The sequence below is a fragment of the Psammomys obesus genome, unplaced genomic scaffold (assembly GCF_907164565.1).
Source record: "Psammomys obesus unplaced genomic scaffold, mPsaObe1.curated_primary_1811, whole genome shotgun sequence".
Lineage (NCBI taxonomy): Eukaryota > Metazoa > Chordata > Mammalia > Rodentia > Muridae > Psammomys > Psammomys obesus.
The window spans coordinates 9,224,765-9,230,879 of record NW_026585689.1 but is presented as its reverse complement, the minus strand read 5'-3'; positions in this window follow the sequence as shown (position 1 = coordinate 9,230,879).

The window sequence follows — 6,115 nt, the reverse complement described above, 5'->3', positions numbered from 1 at the left end:
ATTTCTGGCATTAACTGCCTTAACTCCTCAATTAGGCCCACAGAGCAGGAACTTCAATGTTCCAAGTGCCCCTCTGTTTCCCAAAGTGGGTATATGGGTGGGAGGGGGTTCGATGCCTGGCTTCTGTTTTAGCAGGACCCAGGATCAGTGGAGCTGCAGATTCTCAAGGGTTCACTCACTTACAGGCAGGTCACTTGGCAGAGAATGGGGTATCTGGGCTCTCTGCTCTCTGGTTTGGCCCTGCTTCTTTGATGTGCTCCACCAGTTCCGTGCTGTTTTCACTGCCAGGTTATGAGGTCTTGCTGCAGCTGGAGATTTCAGGGTGGTCACGTCAGTGGGAATCGGGGTAACCAGCCTTTCTGTTTTCTGGTTTGGCCCTGGTTAGTCTTAAACTGGAGGGCTGATGTGCCCCACCAGCTCAGTGCTGCTCCGCCGCCAGGTTATAAAGTCCCGCTGTAACTGGAGACTGGGTTGCTAGTCCAGACGCTTTCTGGGAAGTCCTGGGGTCTCTTCACTGTGCTCTCCAAGCTTGGGAGGCCCAGCGCCTGGTGTGTCTAGCTTGTATGGCGTTTCTGTCTGGTTTTGGTGAGTATATAGCGTATTCTCTGTCACTGTGGGATTGGGCGGGCCATACCGTCAGTGACGGCGCTCCTGTGGAGCTAGTATGGCGTCTAGCAGACTCGGGCCCTGGGAGGATGGTGCAGCCGCCGCGCGAATCTGGGGCTCCAAGACACAGTACTGCTGGCCTTTGCCGATAAAGGGCTTGGGGCTCCGCCTCAGTGGCTGCAGGCCCCAGGCAGTTAGGTCTGCGCTGAGAAAGGCTAGTCTGCTGTGCCGAGGAGGAGGGAGGTCTGGGGGAGGGGAGTGCCGAGAGATCAAAGGATCGTTTCTCACCTTCCCCAAACAAGTCCCTGGGTGATCCGAGACCAAGGTTTTCACCTCCTGTTCCCTGTTGTTTAGAAAGTCTCTCCGTTGTTTCCCTGGCTTCAGAAGTTCTTCCACTCATCAACTCAGAACTTTATCTCTTCCACAGCTCGGAAACTGTGTGTGCTAGTCGCCATCTTGGCTCCGCCAGGATACATCATTTTAAAATCCACCCTTGCTGCCCTGGAGCCTGTTTCCCTTACAGAGTCCTTCTCTTTCTTTGGAATTCAGACATCGTGCTTTGCATTGCTCTCTTTCTGTTTCTGTGGCCCAAAGTGTCACTTGATTATACACACTGCTTTTTCAGCCAGTAGCTTATACAATTTCTAAATGCTAAGATCTTGGAATAGAGGTAATGTACCATTAGTCTCCATCTCCCTGCATGGTTAGCACGTGCTAGAGATTTGGTAAGCTTTGTTAACTGAATAGGCCATTGACTGTACCCAAGGATTCCAATCAGCTTTCTTAGTGTCATAGCATATGGCTATACTGTGCTTCACAACTGGTCACTCTACATTTCTTGGTCTCTTTTACTTTTGTTCATCTAAACCAGGCCTGCGCCATTATGCTTGCGAAGGTGGCTTTATTTCTGGCTACAACTTGACTACATCAGGAAGTAACTAAAATACAAAAATGAAGGGGCACACTTGTATAGAATTTTTGCCTAATTTGAAATAGAAGGATACCTTTAATCCAGATCTTTGGAGGTGGGAGGACACACCTTACTCTGGAGCTATATGGAAGCCTATGTAAGGACATGGAAGAAGGAAGCTTTTGCCTGTTTGTTCTAATCTCATCAGCTAGTTCATTCTTTTACTTCCCTATTTCTTTGGGATTTGGGCATATACTGAAGGGCAGCTGAGACAGCCTTGTGGACTAAACAACTACCTGGACAGCCATAGTTGTAATAGCTGGACCACAGCTTCTAAGCCGTTCTTTCTCTCTTTCTTTCTATCTCTCCCAAGAGTCATTCTATAAGTTGTTACTCTAAAGAACCCTAATTAACGCACTTACACTTCTGTGTATTTTTTTAATGATATACCTGTATTAAAATACATTTTAGTGAAAATATTTGTAACCTATTTTAACCTGATTTTTAGTTGTTGGCTTAGTGCTAAGTGGTGAACCCAGAGCCTCACGCGCTCTTCAAGTACTCTACCAACAAGCTGTATTTCTATTTCTAAGCTATTTGTTAGCATAGAGCACACCTTGTTTTAGTTGGCTGCTTATCCACAACTGCCTAAAATGTCCCCAGTGCATATTTATGCAACAAATGAACAAAGTTAAGTACCTCTTCTTCGGCTTTTGTTTTGGGTTGATAGCAGAGGGGACTGTGGGAGAAGAAAGAGCTTCTCGTTCTTATTCCCAAACTACGTGTTTTGAAAGACTGGATCCCTTTGTTGATTTCTGTCTACAACTCTTCAAACAGGTTCTTTTGCTGTATTTCTGTGTCTCCTCTTCCCCAAAGACCGCCACAACTTGTTCATTTTTGAAAGCAATCATTTGTCGTTAAGTCATACCTAACAACCTCTGAACAATGAAAGCAGGTTCTCAGGCACTGAATACCAGGCAAATAGAGCAGAAACCTACGCCTCCTGGGACAGTTTTATCTCTTGCTTTTTCAAACAGTATGTAAATAGAAGCACATACAAGTACTCATGGTGGCGCATGCCTGTAACCTCAGCTTTTGCAAAGCAGAAGTAGGAAGGTCAAGAGACCTGGTCCATATTTACCTATATATTAGGTTCAAGACTAGCCTAAGCTCCAGGAGACCCTGTCTTAGAAAAAAACAAATGTAATTTTAACAAATTTCATTTACAATGTCGAAGTGCACTGGCTATTACAAAGAGTTTATTGTGTCCAGTCATAATTTTAAGTGTAGGAAATGTAGCTTACAGCTCTACTGTGATTTTTAATCCTACAAATGCCTTTTCATTTACCAAGCCATTGTTTATTGTATGATTGTTTATCTCCGGATCCTTGTTTCATTACGGGGGACGAAGCGACTCTACTATATTTATGAAGAAAGCGCAGGTGAGGTTAAATGTAAACTTATCAGACCTGGCTGTTTAAAATTTGGCAGTAGAAGTGGCTAAACACATAGGAGGAGAAATAAACATGAGTGATTGGGGACAGGCAAATGAAATGAGTCTGCAACAGCTTTGCCTATGGCCTGCACTACTGCTTTGAAGTATTTAGAGTTCTTGTGAAAGGGCTGTTGTTATCACCAAAGCTGGCTTTTCATAGCCTTGTTATGTCCACTAGAAGAATTGTGTTTCATCCAAGAGTTTGACTTCTATTTGTCATCACCATTGTAAACAGTGGCTCTGTTTCTCTTAATCCCTGTAAACACTCCAGACCCACCAGCCTGCTTCTTTTAAGCACTGAGCACATTGTTGGTGCTCAGTAAATGTTTAGCAGTCAGTATACTTCTGTTTAACAGCTGCAACACTGACTCCAAGGACAGCTGCGTTTTAATGGTGTGTGAAGTGATTTATGTGTTAGCTTCTAAAACTCATAACTAAAGTACTTAGCACTTTAGGCCCCTCTGGGACAAAAGGTGATAGATTAAGGTAAAATGGTTTTATTATTTAATTTGGAAAGAAATAAATTACCCTGGCCAAATGCTCTTTGATGTTCCTGGTGAACTCCTGTGGTCTGACGCTCTGCTGCCATCAGGAAGCTTGGTCCAGTGGTTGGAACTGTGGCCAGGGAGGCAGGAGTCCTGGGTACTATTTCTGGTTAACGCACGACTTCCTGGGTGACCTTGGACAGCTCACTTAACCTCTTCCTTCCTCAGCCTCCTGCCTTAACAGTTGAACAGGCTCCGCTTTTCAAGGTTCTTCTCTGAGAGGACATTTTAAGGGTAAGCTTTCGAATGCTTTATTTGGTGCTAATATTTTTTTTTTTGGTAGGAATAGGTGATTTGTTTTTCTCCCAGCTGCATTGTTGGCTGTTAGAAAGGCAGTATATATTAATGTGTCCTTAGGCCAAATACACAAAACACTTTTTCAGCTGTGGGCACAAGTGTCTGTGTGTAGAACATCCACAATGCCAGAGACCCCTGATTCCAGGCGTACTTTTCCATGCACACTTACTGTGACTCTGTTCCCATCACATTTAAATGGTTTAGGAGAAATTAAAAGAACATTTCCTAAACTCTTGGTATAAATATCTGGATTGTGAATTGCCTCTGGCAGATAGAGAAAAACCAGGTGACATGTTTGGACAAATAACTAATCTCTAAACTCAAGGCTTCTGTGGATTTTGCAAACGAGCAAGACGTAGAAGACAACAGAAGGATTCTTACTCTTCTTCTTTCAGCCTGGTGAGCCACTGAAACTGGAAAAGATGTCCTTTGACTCTGCAGAGACCAGACCTTGAGTTTTAATTTCTTTGCTTACTGTAAATTCCAGGAATAGCCTCTCAGGCTCCACCTTTCTGATGTTGCCTGGATGAATGTATAGCAGTACCAATGGGTCCATGTAAATCTTTGGGAAATATGGTAGGTAAGCATGAGGTGTAGGGTACCAGGAGCAAAAAGAATGTATGAGAAGAGACTTTTGAATGAAATATATTTAATTTTTTTGTGATTACTGCATTAGCAATATCCCAGGGAAATATGGACTGTGAGATTTTATCATTCATCAAAATGGGCTGGGCTTTTTGTGGGTTGCAAAATGTGTCCCTGACTCTGTTCCTCATTTTAGCCATCCATAGAAAGATAGTAATTAGTGAATACTAATACAATTCAATAGTTCCTGTACAGGGAAATTGAATTGACCTTGAATGAGGGAAAATTATATGAGTAGCATAAATACATTCAGCTATGTTTTTGTTTATGGTGGTTGAGCTCTCATCATACTTCTTATCGTGGATGGTGTCTATAAACTGCATTATGATTGATCACTGTTTTAGAATTTTTAATATTGTTTTCAGTTTTTTCTGTACTTATTTTGAGAACACATCACCAACATTGATAATATTCTCACCCATGTGTATTGAAGGGCAAAGAAATAATTTCTTAGTCATTCATTTATTTATTTATTTTTGCTCTAATCCATGAATTAATGATTCTTAGTTTTCAATGAAAATAACCACCAAACATGAAAACGATTTTTCTGTATTAAAAATTTTATAGGAAAAATATTATAGTACAAAACTCTGGTGACATCACAGTAGTGACTCAAAATACATATCCAATGAAACTGATGCTTTTATGGGGGATGTTTTGAGTAATCTGAAGTTCCTTAGAAATATAACTTTTAGATTTCAGCAGAAAAGACAACATAAGCTAAATGTCAACACCTTTCAGCACTATGAACACTCGCTAGTAGAGATGAAATTTCCAATTGAATATCAACTAAGTGTCTTCATGTTCTATGTCAAAAATGAGAATTGTCTTCAGCAATAGGGTCTATATCAAGTTATGGAAGGTATCCAACAGAACTGTCACTAACTTCTGGTGTTTGTGGAGACCTATGGAACCACAACAGCTCAAAAACCAAACCTATTATTTGTACTGGGGGGTTATTTGGTAGCCTATGTTTCCTAGTGAAATACCATCTACATTACATGATGACTACTTAAATTCCTTTTTATATGTATATGTATTTTAAATGGCTTTCAGTTGGCTTCTATATGGCTTTTCAAACCTATTTTAGTGTTAGTTACTCTTCCATGTGTTCCTTCCTCTACTCTGGCTTCCTATTCCTTGCCTGTACCTAATCCTCCTAATGGTCCTCTATTCCTTCATATCACTTTATTCTTGAGCCCCTTCTTTGAAAGGTATCCTTCCTTCTGCTCCCTGACAAGGAGGATATGGCTCCAGGTGAACACCACTTTTGAAGGTGTGTATACTAATGTGAGCCAGCCAGAACAGCCTTGCCCAGAGGAGATCTTTCTTCTTATCTTTACTATATTTAACACTAAGAACATCTGCTGGCTACGTAGAAAGCAAAACCATTTGTGGTAGTAGTTCTCAACTGTTCTAATGCCATGACCTGTCAATACAGTTCCTCATGTTGTAGTGCTCTCCTTCACTCTTACTTCATAACTGCAGTTTTGCTATATTTATAAATTTTAATGTAAACATGTATGATTTTCTGATGGTCTTAGGTGGCCCCTGTGAAAGGGTCATTTGTCCATCCTCCCACAAAGGGCTTGTACCTCATAGTTTGAGAACCACTGA